Source organism: Tachyglossus aculeatus, chromosome 10 (assembly GCF_015852505.1).
Source record: "Tachyglossus aculeatus isolate mTacAcu1 chromosome 10, mTacAcu1.pri, whole genome shotgun sequence".
Classification (NCBI taxonomy): Eukaryota; Metazoa; Chordata; class Mammalia; order Monotremata; family Tachyglossidae; genus Tachyglossus; species Tachyglossus aculeatus.
In genome coordinates this window covers 22,283,022-22,301,926 of record NC_052075.1, presented here as the reverse complement: position 1 = coordinate 22,301,926, position 18,905 = coordinate 22,283,022, and the positions used below count along the sequence as shown (strand labels likewise).

The 18,905-nt window shown below is 43.9% G+C and overlaps 1 non-coding gene across 1 annotated transcript; it reads left to right on the top strand.

Annotated features, from left to right (window-relative positions):
* Window positions 1-10,161: 10,161 nt before the first annotated feature.
* On the top strand, window positions 10,162-10,299 carry LOC119933780. The gene has a single exon (XR_005452653.1). It is a non-coding gene; the product is annotated as a small nucleolar RNA SNORA7 (small nucleolar RNA).
* Window positions 10,300-18,905: the final 8,606 nt, after the last annotated feature.

Below are 18,905 nucleotides of genomic sequence, written 5' to 3'. Positions count from 1 at the left end.
CTGAGGCACAGAAAAGTGACTTGACCAAGGTCAAATAGCAGTAAGTGGCAGAGCTGGGATTTAAACTCACGTCCTCTGACTTGTCACTAGGCCCTGCTGCTTCCCACAGACCATAACTATGAACTGAAAGCCAGTAGGGAATGGGCACCCCCTCTTTCCTTATCCAGGCTGAATATATCATTCCCTTTGTAGGGAGTCAGAAGGACCTGGGTTTGAAAAGCTGCTTCCTTACATGTCTGCTATGTGACCTTGGGCTTTCACTTAGCTTCCCTGAGCCTCAATTACCTCATCAGTAAAATGGGGATTAAAACTGTGAGCCCTTTGTGGGACAACCTGATTACCTTCTATCTACCTTCTATCACTGTGCTTAGAACAGTGCTTGGCACAGAATAAGTACTTAACATATACCATAATTACTATTATTATAAATTTCCACCTGTTACACCCATGGACATAGCCAATGTATATATGTATATATGGTTGTACATATTTATTACTCTATTTATTTATTTATTTATTTATTTATTTATTTTGCTTGTACATTTCTATCCTATTTTATTTTGTTGGTATGTTTGGTTTTGTTCTCTGTCTCCCCCTTTTAGACTGTGAGCCCACTGTTGGGTAGGGACTGTCTCTATGTGTTGCCAATTTGTACTTCCCAAGCGCTTAGTACAGTGCTCTGCACATAGTAAGCGCTCAATAAATACGATTGATTGATTGATTGATTGATCTGGGTAGCTCAACTCCCAGCCACCCAAATACACACACACACATACACACACACACACACACACACTCTTCCCCCCCCCCCCCCCCGCAAAAAAAAAGTTACTTATGCCTCAATGTCAGATTTCTTTGAGGCTTAATTTTCCAGATATTAAGTCCCAACTTTCCATTACCCTTTGCCTGGACAGAGAATAAGCAGAAGTACTTATGGGTGAGCTGGGTTTGTTACTGTCATTTGACTCTCAGCTATTGGTTTCAGGGAAATTTAACTGAAAACATCAGTCAAACAAAATGGAAAAATAAATTGTATGTGAAAATAATTATCCCCCTGATTCTAAGACTCTAGGGGAATGAAATGAAATTTTTTAAAAAAGAAAAAAACACTTAGCAGACCAAAACTCATAGTTTAAAAATTGCTTGAAACATAAAGCAGACATGCTGGGAGTTTAGTCTCATTCTGGGGTTGTGGGCCTATCAGATGTTAATTTGCATTGAAGAAATGCCTGTCCTCTCTCCCTCTCAATTCCATTTAGACAATAACAATTAATCTCCCAAATACTGTTGTTATTCTGTCCTGAAGTTTTCCTTTCTGTAATGGATGAAGGAGAAAGGAATTCAGAAATGAAATGAATTTCTTTTAACTTCCTGGAAGGAAAGTGGCCATTATTCTGACTCAATGACCTCTCCTTCTTGGCACATCAGATGTGATCCAGATTTTAAAATAGATGCTATCAATGTTCGAATGCATTCCCTCTTCTTGAAGATCGTCAACTCAAGTCTATCTGCCTATGATGATGCTATTAAAAAAATAACAACAGAGAAAATCAGCCATACACTTTGCCTCATTGGCATTGTAGACCAGTTTCTGGCCCTTATATTACCCCCCGCCCCCCCTAATGAAACAAGTCATTCATTTGACCAATCAATAGAGTTGGATCAATAAATAAATGGGAATCCCCTCTCTTCCCCTCCTCCAGCCCAGCAGAAGGTAAGAAGGTCAGTGCGTTCTCAGAGTAATCACCTGGAGTAAATTCAAAGCTGGCAAGATTCGGCCTGTTAACGTCTTTGGAATGGAAGCACAGCTACAATTTTCCCTCACCCCGGAGGCCTAAGATAGCACCAGAGAGAAGGGCTGGGGATCAGCCCAGCGCCCACTCAGTAAGATGGGTAGCAAAAAATGAGACAAGGAGAGGGTCTCTGCCACTGCCCACACCCCTTCCCTCACCATGGGTGGCCTGGGATGACCCCTGAAGGAAGGGTCGCCCTGAGCATGTGAATGCCAGAGGACTGAGCAAAAAGGAAAGATCCTCCCACCCCCCATCCCCACCCATGGGAGACCTGGAACTGCCCAGAGAGAAAAGCATAGTGCAGAAGATCCTGGGCATCAGAAGGTCACGGGTTCGTATTCTGCCTCCGCTGCTTGTCTGCTGGGTGACCTTGGGCAAGTCGCTTCACTTCCCTGGGCCTCAGTTACCTCATATGGAAAATGGTGGTTCAATACCTGCTCTCCGTCCCACTTAGACTGTGAGGCCTGCTTGGGACCTGATTGCCTCGTATTTATTCCAGATCTTAGTACAGTGCTTGGCTCATAGTAAGCGCTTGACGAATACTACACATTATTATTAGAAGGGTTCTGAGATGGAGAAAGGGACCTGGAGGCAGGAGGAAGGGCCTGAGTCAGAGGGTAGAGGTGGGAGAGCCGGTATCCAACACAGGGAGAGGGTGAGTTGGGGAGGAGTGAAGAGTGTGAGGTGGGGTATGATAGAAGATGTGTGAAGAGTGAAGGGGGAAAGAGTCGATAAAGTGCCTTTAAGTCAGTGGTTTGTTGTCAAGATGAACTCTCCTTTGGCCTCTTGGCACCCTCCAGCAGAGAAGCAGCGTGGCTCAGTGGGAAGAGCACAGGCTTTGGAGTCAGCGGTCATGGGTTCAAATCCTGACTCTGCCAATTGCCAGCTGTGTGACTTTGGGCAAGCCACTTAACTTCTCTGTGCCTCAGTTACCTCATCTGTAAAATGGGGATTAAGACTGTGAGCCCCCCGTGGGACAACCTGATCACTTTGTTACCTCCCCAGAGCTTAGAACAGTGCCTTGCACATAGTAAGCGCTTAATAAATGCTATCATTATTATTATTATTGTTATCTCATCTCCCTACCATTCCCGTTCAAACTCCTTGAATGAGTTGTATACTCCCCCGTCTCAGCTACATCTCTTCTTACTTTCTCCTCAGCTCCCTGTAATCTGACATCTTCTCCTTACTCTCCACTGGCTCTGCTCTTTCCAAAGTTACCAGTGACCTCCTCCTTGCCAAATTCCAGACTCTCTCCTCCATCTTAATCCTGCTAGACGTTTCAGCAGCCATTGACACTGTGATTCTCTTGTATCTACCCGAGTTATTAATACAGTGTTTGGCACACAGTAAGTGCTCAACAAATATTACAATTATTATTATCAATGGCAATGATAATAATAATATCAGACTACCTTCTTCTCCTGTTAGCTTAGTGGAACAAAGAACAGGCCTGGGACTCAGGAGACCTGGGTTCTAATCCTATCTTTGCAATTTGCCTGCTGTATAACTTTGGGCAAGTCACTTAACCTCTCTGTGCCTCAGTTTCCTCATCTGTAAAATGGAAATTAAATACCTGTTCTTCATCCCCTTAAGACTGTAAGCCCGACATGGGAGAGGGCCCATGTACTACCTAAGATAGATGCCTACCAAGCACTATGTAGGTATCCCAATGTTTAGTACAGTGCTTGGCACATTGAAAGGTCTTAGCAAATACAGTGATAATAATAATAACAACAATAACAATAGTAACAACAACAATAATAATAATAATAGTATTTGTTAAGCGCTTACTAGGTGCCAGGCACCATACTAAATGCTGGGGTGGGATACAAAGCAAATCAAGTTGGATGCAGTCCTTGTCCCACATGGGGCTCACAGTCTCAATCCCCATTTTACACTTGAGGTAAGTGAGGCACAGAGAAGTGAAGTGACTTGCCCGAGGTCACAGAGCAGACAAGTGGTGGAGCCGGGGTGGAGGGAAGAGTGTGATACAGTAGACAAGTTGGGATACAGTGTTTGGATCTGCACGGTAGCAGTTTGGATGGAGAGGAAAGGGAAGATTTTAGCAATGCAAGAGTACAACTGATAGGATTTGTTGACAAGATTGAATATATGGGTTGACTGAGAGAGATGAATGAAGGATAATGCCAAGGTTTATGAGACAGGGAGGACAGTGGTTTGTTTTTTTTTTCTGTTGTACTTGTTAAGTGTCCTAAGAGCTGAGGTAGATACAAGTTAATCAGGTTGGACTCCAGTCTCTGTCCCACGTGGGGCTTGCAGTCAAAGTAGGAGAGAGAAGTTAAGTGACTTGCCCATGGTCACACAGCAGTCAAGTGGTGGATCTGGGATTAGAACCCAGGTCCTTTGCCTCCCAGGCTTGTGCTTTAGTCACTATTCATTCATTCATTCAATCGTATTTATTAAGCACTTACTGTGTACAGAGCACTGTACTAAGTGCTTGGAAAGTACAATTCGGCAACAGGTAGAGACAATCCCTTCCCAACAATGGACTCACAGTGTAGTGTAGTGGTTATCACGTTCGCCTGACACAGTCTAGAAGCGGTGAGACAGACAACAAAACAAAACAAGTAGGCAGGCATCAATAGCACTATGACTAGCTGCTTCCTACCGTGCTGTAGTGTTGTCTACAGGGACAGGGAAGACAGGGGGAGGGCAGGGTCTTGACTTCAATGGCTGGGACTCTGATGAGGAAAGGGTTAATGAAACTTTCTGAGAAGTGGAGGGGTGCACTGGGAAGGCCATTTTTAGGAAAATGCCCTGGGTAACATGGTTCTCAGGATGGAAACAAGTAAGGAAACTGATGCAGAAACCTAAACAGGAGGTGAGAAGGGCTAGAACCAGGGTGTTGACTATTCGGAGGTTAGGAAAACGTTGTGACGGGAAAACAGGTACAACTTAGAAATTTGCTAAATGTGGGAGGTGAAAGACAGGTGACAAAATTTTGGGGCAGGGTGACTTGAACTTTGTAGTCAAAACTGCACTTTACAATACCAGGAAATTTAATCTAAGGAATACTCTTGGGAAGAGGGTTAAATGGGATCAAAAATACATTTTAAAAATTAAATTGGATCACAATGGCATTTAACTGTGGGGCAAATTGAGTTGCTAAAAATGTTAATTTTGCTTGTCACCCAGCCTGCTGAGCAATCTACTAGAGAAGCAGTGTGGCCTAGTGGAAAGCGCCCGGGATCTGGGGTCAGAGGACCAGGGTTCTGAACCTGGCCGGGTCATGTTTCTGTTATGTGACTTCTCTGCACCTTAATTTCCTCCTTTCTAAAATGGGAATCAAATACGCCCCCCTCCCCCTTAGACTTTGAGCCCCATGTGGGACAGGGGTGGTGTCCGACCTGATTTAACATGGTCTAGTGGATAGAGGACAGGGCAGGAAGTCAGAAGGTCATGGGTTCCAATCCCGGTGCTGCCACTTGTCCACTGTGTGACCTTGGGCAAGTCACCCCACCTCTCTATGCCTCAGTCATGCCATCTTTAAAATGGGGATTTGTAGGAAAGGGACTGTGTCCAATCTGATTTGTTTGTATTCCTCCCTCCCCTCCCCCAAGCACTTAGTACAGTGCCTGGCACATAGTGAGCACCTAACAAATACTACAATTATTATTATCTACCTCAACCTTTAACTGGCGCTTGACAGACAGTAGCGTTGAACTACTACAAACTACTGCTACAAACCACAATCAGTATTATCGCCTCTCCTTTCTTCTCTTTCCTAGCTGTCTCTCAAAAGGAGGTCTCCTGCCTTCCCTCAAAAGGTGGTTTCCTGCCAACTTTCAAAATCTAGCCCCCTCCAATTGTGAGTTAGGCCTCATCCCCCCACTCAGGGTGGAAACAATGGCCCCTATTCTTCTCCCCTCTACAGCTATGGTGAGCCTGTCATTTTCATGTGATTCCTTCGCCTCCAACTTCAAACACTCAAGCTTCCCCTGGTTCCTCCTCCGGATCCCAGACCCCTCCAGCTATCCCATTTTTGTCCAAACTCCTTGAATCTGCTGTTCTCACTTCCTCTTTTCTTGACCCACTATAGTCAGTACTCCTGTGGCTCCACTAAGTCTCCAAGGTCATCGATGACCTCTTCACAGTCGAGTTCAATGGACACTCCTCTGATCTAACTTTTCATGACCTCTTGGCTGCCTCTGATACCATGAACCACTCCCTACTCTTTAAAACAATATCAGAGTTTTGCCAACGTAATCATCACCTGGTTCCTTACTACATTTCTGGCCCATCTTTCTTAATCTGACTTGCTGGCTCTCTTGTACCTTTCCCTGCCCTGATCACGCTGTGGAAGCAAAGTGGCCTAGTGGAAAGTGCATAGACCTAGGACTGTAAGCTTTTTGAGGGCAGGGAATTGTACTTTCCAAGTTCTTAATACAGCACTCTGCACAAAGTAAGTGCTCAATAAATATGATTGAATGAAAGAATGAATGACTTCTTCCACTTGCCTGGTAAGTCAGCTTGGGCAGATCTCTCAACTTCTCCAGGCCTGTTTCCTCATCTACAAAATGAGGATTCAATATCTGTTCTCCCCCCTTTAGACTCTGAGTCCTTTGTGCCTGTTATATTGTTATATTGTACTCTCCCAAGCACCCAGCACAGTGCTCTGCACACAGTTAGCACTCAATAAATACAATTGACTGACTGACATTACATTAGGCTCCATTCTGGGTTCCCTATTTCTCTGACTTGCCATCCCGCACCGACTTTAGACCATTCTGGGCCTAGTCTCTCACCTGCTCTACAATCCTGCATTTCATTCAGCGTGGCTCAGTGGAAAGAGCACGGGCTCTAGAGTCAGAGGTCATGGGTTCAAATCCTGGCTCTGCCAAATGTCAACTGTGTGACTTTGGGCAAGTCACTTAACTTCTCTGTGCCTCAGTTACCTCATCTGTTAAATGGGGATTAAGACTGTGAGCCCCCCGTGGGACAACCTGATCACCTTGTAACCTCCCCAGCGCTTAGAACAGTGCTTTCCACATAGTAAGTGCTTAATAAATGCAACAATAATAATAATTATTATTATTCACCCAATCGTATTTATTGAGCACTTACTGTGTGCAGAGCACTGCACTAAGCATCTGGGAGAGTATAATACAATAATAAACAGTCACATTCCCTGTCCATAATAAGCTTACAGTCTAGAGCTTCCAGGACTTTCCCTTTTGGTTGTTCTGACTGACACCTCAAACTCAACATGGTGTAAAACTGAACTTGTCATCTTCCTTCCTCAATTCCTGCCTCCCAATATTCCCTAGTCAATAACTTTACCGTCCTCCTTGGCCATAAACCCTCAACGTCTCACCGTGTTTCAGCTCTCACACTGAGTTGATTGCTAGATCGGGCCAGTTCTGCCTTCATAATACTTCCCAGATCCACCCCTTCTTCTCCACCCAAACAGCTATGACCCTGCTCATCATTTCATGGTTAATAATAATTATGGTATTTGTTAAGCACTTACTCTATGCCAAGCACCGCTTGAAACACTATAGTAGATACAAGCTAATTGGGTTGGACACAGTTCTTGTCCCATGTGAGGCTTACATTCTCAATCCCCACCCCACAGATGAGGCAACAGGGGCCCAGAGAAGCAAAGTGACTTGCCCAAGACCCCACAGCAGCAAGTGGCAGAGCCAGGACTAGAACCCATGTCTGTCTGACCTCCAAACTGGTGCTCTATTCACTACACCCTGGCAGTAAGATTCCTCATCGCTGGTCTCCTTGGCTCCTTTCTCTCTCACCTTCAGTCTACACTACCCGCTGCTCCACAGACTGTCTTCCTGAAACAGCGCTTGGTTCACATTCTCTTTATTCTCTTTATCTTTGAAAACCTCCACTGGTTTTGCATCTCCATCTGCCATCAGGGTCTACCACTGGCTTCAAGGATCTCCACCTGTAATTCCCCGGCTTGCAGTCTTTGCCCTTCTGTGACTGTCACTTGTTCCTGGCTGTCCCACCTCCGACTCCTAACTCACGTTGATCTCCCAGCCGGCATCTTGACCCTTTCCCCTAATCTTCATTATCAGCTCTGCCCTTCTTCTAAGATTCCACCCCATCCAAGATGAGAGGGTCCTCTGGGACTGTTTATTTCAGCACTCTGACAGCTTCTGGTAGCTCCTCCTCTTAGTTCCACTCTCACAGCTTCCCTCTAAACTGACAATCAAGCTCTCTTCCCTCAAGGACACATACCAGTACTTTATTCCCTGAGTATCTTCTATAGTACTGATAAAGGAGAGTGCCATTTCAAGGGGGTTATGTGTGTCTAAGAACAATTGTAGTAGTTCAGGAAAGGTGTTTGAAGAGGGGAAGTAGAGGCAGCAGGCCTATGTAACTTTTTCCAGGAGTTTGGACAGGAACTGGTTGATCCTGGACAAGTCATTTAGCGTCTCAGTGCCTCAGTTACCTCATCTGTAAAATAGGGATTAAGACTCTGCGCCCCAAGGGGGATATGGACTGTGTCCAACCTAATTATCTTGGGCAAGACTTGGGCAAGTCACTAAACTTCTCTGTGCCATACTTACCTCATCTGTAAAATGGGGATTAAGACTGTGAGCCCCACGTGGGACCTGGGCTGTGTCCAACCTGATTATCTTATATCTACCCCAGTGCTTAGTACACTGCCTGGCACACAGTAAAATGCTGAACAAACACTATAAAAAAAAGCTGTAGCTGTCAAATGGGGTGTCAGCTGGAGGATGCAAGTGTTTTGGGAAAGCGAGAAGGGGTGGGGTTAGCGACATAAGTAGAAGAGGTAAATTTTGAAAGCAGATTTTGAAATAGATGAGCTCCTCTTGACATGGCTGGGAGGGATGTGAGAGTGAACGTGGGGACAGGAGAGAGTTAGGGTGATGATGATGATAATAATAATAATAATAATAATAATAATAATAATAATAATGTAATTGTGGTCTTTGTTAAGCACTTACTATGTGCCAAGCACTGTACTAAGTGCTGGGTGGGATACAAGAAAATCGGGTTGGACACACTCCTTATTCCACATGGGGCTCACAGTCTCAATCCCCATTTTATAGATGATGTAACTGAGGTCCAGAGAAGTGAAATGACTTGTCCAAGGTCACCCAGCATGGGGCTCGCAGTCTCAGTAGAAGGGAGAGCAGGTGTTGAATCCCCATTTGCAGATGAGGGAACTGAGGCATGGAGAGATTAAGTGGCTTGCCCAAAGTCACACAGCAAACAAGTGGAGGAGCTGGGATTAGAACCCAGGTCCTTTGTCTCCCGGGTCCGGGCTTTTTCTACTAGGCCATGCTGCTTCCCTAGCCCATGCCGTCTGTAAGAGTATAGCTCCATAGGAAGGCCTGGCCCAAAATCCACTGTGTTCTAGCTGTAGTGAGCCAAGCTGTAGTGAGCCAAGTAGTAGAGGCAATGGAACTGCTCTCAGCAGATCCTACAATGACAGGATGAGAGGGCACCCAAATAAGCAGAATGGGGCGGGGCAGAGGGTGGGAGGTTCTATACAAACACAAGGAAGCACTCACACAACTGCAGGTAAGTAGGTGAAATTTGCTACCCCTGGAAGTTGTTCAGGCTACAATCAACAGTGAGTTCAGGGCAGATTGACAGGGTTACTAGAAGAGAAAATTAGAGGCATGGAGTTGGAGGTGTTGGATTGGATTGTCCATCCATCAACCTTGATGTCAAGGGGGAAAGATATCATAGTGTTTAGCAGTGGATGAAGCAGGGGTCTGGGAGCCACAGGACCTGGGTTCTAATCCCAGCTCTGCCACTAGCTTGCTGTGTGAGCTTGGAGTCACTTAACTTCTCTGCACCTCAGTTTCTTCAGCTGCAAAATGGGGATTCAATACTTGTTCTCCCTCCTACTTGACTGAGCCTCATATAGAACAGGAGCTGTATCTGGCCTGATTAACTTGTAGCTACCCCAGTGCCTAGAACAGTGCTTGACACAGAATAAGCATTAACAAATACCAGGTAATAATGATAATTAATAATTATATTTGTTCGTCGCTTATTATGTGCCAACCACTGTTCTAAGCACTGGGGTGGATACAAGGTAAATAGGATGGACTCAGTCCCTGTCCCACATGGGGCTCACAGCCTCAATCCCCATTTTACAGAGGTTACTGAGGCACGGAGAATTTAAGTGACTTGCCCAAGGTCACCCAGCAGACAAGTGGCAGAGTGGGATTGAAACGCACATTGTCCTGTTAGCACTGCTAGAACTTCATTATTAGGCTGGAACACTGATCTGACCCCTTTGATGGTATTTCTGACATTCTTATGTAGGGAATTGTAAACTCCTCAAGGGCAGGAAGCAATTAATCAATAATATTTATTTATCCCTTATTGTGCAATTCTCCCCCTCTCAGGGTTGCAGCTGGAGAGTTTCCAGTCCTCTACCAGTCTCAACTATAGGAGGAAGAGTCAAACAGAGGCCTACTCATTCCATTCCTAGCTTTGCCAGTGGCTAGCGAGTGGAAGGCAATCTGCTACAAGTCAAAAGTCACCCGTGCTGGGCAGCAGCGTCATGGGAAAAAGTTGAGGGTGGAGATTCAAGTTTACTGCACAGAAAGTGGCAATGGTAAACCACTTCCATATTTTTACCAAGAGAACTCTATGGATATACTACCAAAATGATTGCAGATGGAGGTGGGACATTCTGGGAGAGATTTGTCCATGGCATCACTGTGGGTGGGAGATGACTCAACAGCAATAGACAAGTGTGCAATCCACTGTACTAAGAGCTTGGGAGAATGTAATATATCACAGTTATTTCTTTAACTTGTATTACACATTTCTGAGCTCCTTGCAAAGTGCTGTGCACTTAATATGTATGCGTAATTGTCCTTTGTTGTTTGTAGAAGACACCACTGATGATGAAAGTTACCTGCCAGTGTGTGTGTGTGTGGCTAGAAAAGCCACTGTGGAATCCCCAGTCCCCAGTCTGTACACACAAAAAGTCTGTCCCATGTTGCGTTGTCATGTTTGTTGTTATTTTTTTTTTACTGCTTCACCTGGTGCTGAACTTACTAAACACAACTAATGTTGTTGTTAATGATGATGAGATGAACAATTTTTCCTTAAAATGAAAAGAGTGGACCTTATCTAGCCTGAGGAGGAAAGGAGATTCGCAAACAGAAAAGTCTTCTTGGTGCTCTAGTGTCCCAGTGAAGGGACAAATTATGAGCTTCAGCCTTGGATATTCCAGCTCTGCCCCCAAACTGAACCCTCAGTACTCTGAGGGCAAAGGTGGAAAGGGCGCGGATGTCACTGGGGTCCGTTCCGCTCCATTCTCACAGTTGCCACACTAAGCAGCAGCCTCCTTCATGGTTTCCCCTCCTCCCGGTTCTTCCCTTTCCTGTCCTCCTACGCACAGCAACGTAAATCATGTTTTGTAACACATTCTTCTCATGAACTTCCCACCTCAGTGTCCTCTCACAAACAATTTAGCTCTTCACCACAGGGTTCGAAGCTTTCCAGGGAATGGTTTCCTCTACATCATCATCATCATCACTATCATCAACAGTATTTATTGAGTACTCACTGTGTGCAGAGCACTTCACTAAACATTTAGGGGAGTACAATACAACAGAGTTGGTAAATATGTTCCCTGCCCATAATGAGCTTACAGTCTAGAGGACTTCATATCTAGGTGATATCTTTTTCCTTCCACTCTCCAGCTCTAGCACTGACCTCCATGCTCGATTCTTCTCCCCTTACATTATTACTTACATCATCTCCATCCCAGATTGCCTTCCCTGCCCTGTCAAACAAGTCCTGCCCTTCTTATTCATTCATTCAATCATATTTATTGAATGCTTACTGTGTGCAGAGCACTGTGCTCAGTGCTTGGGAGACTACTCCTAAATCCAACTAGAAATCTCTTGCCTTTCTGGTCTCACCCACAACTATAATATTGTGGTAAGCATTTGGGAGAGTACAATACAACAATAAACAGGCACATTCTCTGCCCATAAGGGCTTCAAAGGATTAGGTTCAACAAAAGGGCCCTGAGGCAAAAAGGCAGTGACACAGAGAGTCATACACTGGCTTGCAGTGGTTTCTCCAGCTAAAATGAAATCACATTACATGGTCTGCATGTCATTCACTGTAAACCCGGTGTGGGCAGGAATTGTCTCTCTTCATGCTGAATTGTACTTTCCAAGCACTTAGTACAGTGCTCTGCATAAGGTAAGTGCTCAATAAATATGAATGAATGAATATTTTTATTCGCATTTTACATCAACTTCAGATATAAAAAACAATACATGTGTGTGTGTGTGTGTGTGTGCGTGCGCACACTTGATATTATCACCACTTTAATAGCTATAATTTATTGAGTCTATCTCAAAACAGTGTCTAGGAAGTTGTGCACAACAAACAAAGGAAAAACTTTAAGCTGAGTTTGTTGCCCAGAAAAACCAGATTAACCCAGCTCGGAATGGGAAAAGTTCAGAAAAAAGGAAAGTGAATGAAAAGGTGAATTGAATCTGTGGAAAACAATGAAAAAGAAGGGTCTGGACCTGGTTAGGAAGATAATGTATGGAGTGAGATCGATGAGAGTTGGTCCAGAAATCCCTGCCCAATTCAGAAAGAACTGGGAGAAGAGAGGTGACGAGCCCCCTACTGATGTCAGTTTTCAGGGAGAAGGAGTCGAAAAGATGGAACCATCTTTCAGGCCTTAGGATATAGCCAGGATTAAAGGTGAAACAAAGGATGGAACTAGTTTCCATGTGACGACATGGATGCCCATTCCTGTTTGCACTAGTTATTTTCATGGGCTTCCTGTGAGTGCTGACACATTTTGCCCTTGTTGTCTGATTAATCCCCATTTATGGACCATCTCTTCAGTGAAGATGATGAGTCCAGGTGAACTTACTATCACTCCTTTCTCTCAATGGCTGGCTTAATTCCTGGTCATTCCTGGGGTTTGTGTTGAGCAAAGCAGTGTTGCCTAGGGGAAAGTGCATAGATCTGGGATTTAGAGGATGTAGGTTCTAATCCCAGCTCTGTTGCATGATTGCTGTATGACTTTGGACAACTCACTACACTTCTCTATGCCTTAGTTACCTCACCTGTAAAATGGGGATTAAATACCAGTTCTCCTTTAATAATAAAAAACAATAATTATGGTATTTGTTCAGTCTCCTCTTAGGGTTGCACCTGAAGAATTCCCAGTGCTCTACCAGTCTTGCCTATGGGAGGGAGAGTCAAGCAGTGGCATATCCATTGCATTCCTAGCTTGGGCAGTGGCTAGTGAGTGGAAGGCAATCTGCTACAAGTCAAAACTCACCTGTGCTGGGCAGTAGCGGCATGGGAGAGAATGGAGGGCAGAGACTCAGGTTTACAGGGCAGAAGGAGACAAAGGTAAACAGCTTCTGAATTTTTACCAAGGAAACTCTGTGGGTACACTACCATGGAGAGCAGGGTGTTCTGGGAGATGTGTTTCCATGGTGTCGCTATGGGTCAGAAAACAGCTCGACAGCATAAGACAAAAACATTTGTTAGGTGCTTACTATGTGCCAGGCACTGTAGTAAGCTCTGGGGTAGATACGAGCAAATCGAGTTGGACACAGTCCCTGTTCTACACGGGGCTCCCAGTCTCAATCCCTATTTTACAGATGAGGGATCTGAGGGACAAAGAAGTTAAGTGACTTGCCCAAGGTCATCCAGCAGACAAATGGTGGAGCAGGGATTAGAACCCATGACCTTCTGACTCCCAGATCTGTGCTCTATCCACTATGTCATGCTGCTTCTCCTTCCTTCTAAGACTATGAGCCTCATGTGGGACAAAGGATTATGTCTAACTTAATTAACTTGTAACTACCCCAGTGTTTAGAGTGGTGCTTGGTACATAGTCCTGAACAGGTACCATAATTATCATTATTAATTATTATTATTCTTTGGGCCCAGACCCGTTTCAGATTGCCGCTGTGAGGTCTGAGCTAACCCAGTGGAATCCAAGTTTGGCTGGGCCAGAGGGGCAGGTCTACTCTAAATTTGCTCCAGAGTCCAGACCCCCAAGAATTCACCTTGATTAAACAGAATTCTCTGAACTAGGAATGACTCTGGTCTGAGCTCCTGAATCCTCCCCAGTCTGAACTTGATCCTAGGATTTGGACAAGAACTCTCCCAGCTTCTGAAGGTGGGAGACAGGTAGGGTACCATAGTCTGGGGAAAGGCCTAATTTTATTGCATGCTTTTGCCTTGCCTTCAGTAGCATAATTAGACAGACCAAGTTGCCTTACTGAACTATAGTCTATCTGAACTGAACTGCACTGAACCAAGCGGTGAAAAAAGTCAGGGTTCGTTCATCTGTCTATCAATTATGGTGTGGTGAGGCACCACTGTCCTTTTATGAAAGTCCAGTCTTTGTCAGGGACTGGTTAGGGGGTATGTATTCATTAATTCCATTTTACAGATGGGGAAAGAGGTGAGGCAATCAAAGCAAGAACGACAGATGATTACGTTGACCCCGAATTCCAAATCCTCAGGTCTGCATGGTTGTCATTAGTCCTCGTTGCTTATTTGAAATAAGGCGGTCCCCTGCTGAACCTTCCCACAGCCACTCATGACTAAGGTGCAATCAAGGTCTAAACAACATTTCACATCTACAAGACTCCCTCCCTCCTGCATGGCCTTGTTTGAGAGAGTGGCATTCAAAGAGTTAATCAAGGCTTCCCTCAGATACCCTTCTGTCAGGCAGATCTTTAATCTTCCCTCATTAATGAATAAATCCAGGAGCCTGTGCCTGCCTGCCCTTTTTAAATAACAAACTCTTTATGATCCACATGAATAAATGTAAGTCTGCCCCTACAGATGCCAGGCTAGGCATTACATACCTTGAACAGAAAACAGAGCAGATTTTCTGAAGGTCTGTTTGTTTCCCAGTTATCTGTACTGAGGGTAGCTCAGATAATCATTTTTTTTTAAAGAAAGCTCAGATAACTAAATAAATTGGATAAAAGCCTACAAGTTAGTAAACTCCATTGTGCTAGGTAACTCCAATTTCTGATTCTCTGAACTGGCTTTGACCCTGAGGGTAGCAGAAGATTATTCTAATTCCATCATCCTGTCTGTGTTTCTAGACTGTGAGCCCATTGTTGGATAGGGACTGTCTCTATCTGTTGTCAAATTGTACTTTCCAGGCGCTTAGTACAGTGCTCTGCACACAGTAAGTGCTCATTAAATACGATTGAATGAATGAATGAATGGTCCTGGAAAGACTACAATAATGAATACTTGGAGGGAATTGGAGGTTCTGGGCTTTATTATTACTGTTATTGTTAATTTGAGTTTAGTCACTTTTTAAATGGTATTTGTTAATCACTTGCTACGTGCCAGACACTATACTAAACTCTGAGGTAGATACAAGCTAATCAGGTTGGACACAGTCCATGTTCTACGTGGGCTCACATTCTTAGCCCCCATTTTACAGGTGAGAGAACTGAGGCCCAGAGAAGTGAAGTGACTTGACCAAGGTCACATAGCAGATAAGTGGCAGACTCAGGATTAGAACCCAGACCCAGGTCATTCTGGTTCCCAGGTCTGTGCTGTAGCCACTAGGCCACACTGCTTCTCATTTCACTAAGAAACAAATACCGAAGAATCTTGTCGATATTAATATTATAATTTCCTCATCAATCATTCATCATCATCATCAATCGTATTTATTGAGCACTTACTATGTGCAGAGCACTGTACTAAGCGCTTGGGAAGTACAAATTGGCAACACATAGAGACAGTCCCTACCCAACAGTGGGCTCACAGTCTAAAAGGGGGAGACAGAGAACAAAACCAAACATACCAACAAAATAAAATAAACATTATCAATTTATCAATCAATCATATTTATTGAGTGCTTATTGTGTGCAGAGCACTTTACTAAGTGCTTAGGGGAGTATAGTATGACAATATAACAGACACATTCCCTGCCCGCAACAAGCTTACAGTCTAGAGATTAATCATAAACTATCAGTGTATTATTATTAATAAAATGATGATTATCATCACTCCAAATTTGCAAACAGCATTAGCATGATTTATGAATTTGCCCACCCAGTGGACTTTTCTGGGTCAGAGCAGGTACAGAACAGCAGTGTTCCATAGTCTCATTGAAGTCACATCTCTTCCAAGAAGCCTTCCCTGACTAAGCCCTCCTCTCCTCTTCTTCCACTCCCTTCTGCATCACCCTGACTTGCTCCCTTTACTCGTCCTCCCTCCCATTCCCACAGCACATATGTATATGCCTGCAATTTATTTATTCATTTATTTTCTATGTGTTTTTGTGTCCATCTCCCCCTCTAGACTGTGAGCTCGTTGCGGGCAGGGAATTTATCTGTTTATTGTTTTACTGTACTCTCCCAACTGCCTAGTACAGTGCTTGGACACAGTAAACACTCAATAAGTATGATTGAATGGATGAATGAATGAATTCTCCAAACGGGAATCCGGCGACCCACCTCAATCTTGATTAGTGCAGAGAAAGCAACTGGCTTTTTTCTGGGCGTCTAAATTCTAGATGACCAAGCACACTGTGATAAACTAAATGATAAGGTTTCCTGTGTCGCTATGAGGTACTCTCCCTTTTTGTGTGGAGTTCTAGTGACAGTCGTCAGGTGACTATTCATTCTTTTTGGACTCACCCATCCTCTTTCTTCTTCCTTCCACTGGCTGTTTGGGAACCATCCGCTGACTCGGAATGCTCTCCTCCCCTATGGAGTCCCTCAGGTTTGTGGACTTGGTTTTGGATCATTCTGCCTGGAAAATTTAATCATCACCACAGGAAGAAAGTTCCAAGCAAAGATTTCCTAACTCAGAACAATCTCTGACCTCTTTGACACCCAACTCTAGCTAGCAGGAATTTTCCATTCCTTTTGGTCCTGCTGACTTCCCTTTCTGATTCATCCTGACAAGAGATGGCAACGTACTTTGGAGAATGACACTACATACAATGTCTGATTGGTGTCAATTCGACATACTTAACAGGCAGAACAACAGAAAAAGAGTGTTCTATGCTGCCTACCGTTTTCTAACTCAATAACGTTTTTCACTATGTAAAGCATTAGAGAGTACAAGAAAATTTGAGCTAAATGCATCCTTTCAAACAATTAACAAATCATTATTATGGTCTTTGGCTTGTCCTGAAGTCATCACACTTTCCCAGGATAAATCAAAATGAACACATGGTAAATGAAAGACTCATAAAAAGAACCCCAAGCAAATAAACTGTAGACTCCAGATGGATTCCCTCTTGATGCATTCCAGATTAAATATATATATTTTTAAAGCCAAAGCTTCATTCACACAGCTTGGAAATTTAACCTGCGTTCTGAGAAACAAGCTGTACTTGTATTTGGACTGATTATCCGCATGAAGCAAATCAATCAGTTAAATGCCAAGCATAAGGTGGGTCTACACAACATAAAATAGGGTAGAGATTTGGTAATTATTCAGTTAATTTGATCAATGTAGAAAGACAGGTTTATTCAAGAAAAAAATCAAAATTAGTGTCTGAAGAGTGTGGTTTGGTTACTTACGGTCTCTGAACTTGAATGGGGGGAGGTTTTTTTTTTCCTCAAGGTTTTGCTAGGCAAAAATATATGGGGGAAGAGTCAAGCCCCAGAGAAAAATAAACCATCTTTGGGGATTGTTTCAAAGGGAATGCTTTTGGAGACATGTGCCATTCATTTCTCAGTGGTCTAAGTCAGAGTAAGGCAGCAGCGTAATCAATCAATCAATCAGTGGTATTTATTGAGCACTTACTATGCGTGGAACACTGTACTAAGCTCTGGGGAGAGTATAATGCAACAGAATTAGTGGACATGTTCCCTGCCCATAATTAGCTTAAAGTCAAGAGACACTCAAGGGGAGAATATTTTACTTCAGCCCTTCAGGGAAGCAGTGAAAGTCAAAGGGAGAAGGGTTTGGAGGTAGGTGGAGAATCTTGAAATGCATTCTGTCAAACAGGTGAGTGGACTGATGTTTGGATGGACTCCGAAGTTGAATTAAGGTCCTGCATTGATCTTTGCTAACCTGCTCTCAGTCTTGGAGAAGCAGCATGGCTCAGTGGAAAGAGCATGGGCTTTGGAGTCAGAGGTCATGGGTTCAAATCTGCTCCGTCAATTGTCAGCTGTGTGACTTTGGGCAAGTCACTTAACTTCTCTGGGCCTCAGTTACCTCATCTGTAAAATGGGGATGAAGACTGTGAGTTCCACGTGGGACAACCTGATCACCCTGTAACCTCCCCAGCACTTAGAACAGTGCTTTGCACATAGTAAGCACTTAATAAATGCCATTATTATTATTATTAATTATTAGGTCTGCCTCCTTCTAGACTGTAAGGTTCTTGTGGACAGGGAATGTGTTTATCAACTTTGATATAATCTACTCTCCCAAGTGCTTAGTCCAGTGCTCTGCACACACAGGAAACAATCAATAAATGTGATTGATTGCAGAGTCACATCCAAAACTGATTTTTCCATTGGAAAAATTCTTCCCCAAAATACAACTAGCTTGAGACTGTAAGCTTGTTGTGGGCAGAGAATGTGTCTACCATCTCTGTTCTATTGTACTCTCCTAAGCGCTTACTACAGTGCTCTGCACACAGCAAGTGCTCAATAAATGCCATTGATTGATCGATGGAGTGAACTTCATCAGCAGGAGGAGGTTCTGGATCTAAATTCTTGTGTGAGGCCACATATAGGGTAAATCTACCCCCACTAAACTTTGAGATTTTGGACAATAGATCAAATAAATGAGCAGCATGGCTTAGTGGATAGAGCCCAGGCCCGGGAGTCAGAAGGATGCGGGTTCTAATCCTGGATCTGCCACATTTTTGCTTTGGGACCTTGGGCAAGTCACCTAACTTCTCTGCGCCTCAGTTATGTCATCTGTAAAATGGGGGTTAAGACTGTGAACCCCATGTGGGACGTGGATTGTATCCAACCTGTTTAGCTTGTATCTATTCCAATGCTTATTATAGTGCTTTGTACATAGTAAGTGCTTAACACATACCATAAAAAAAATTTAAAAGACTATTGAGAATGAATGACTTACAGTGGATGGAAAAACAGTATCAGCATCATCATCATTATCAGTGGT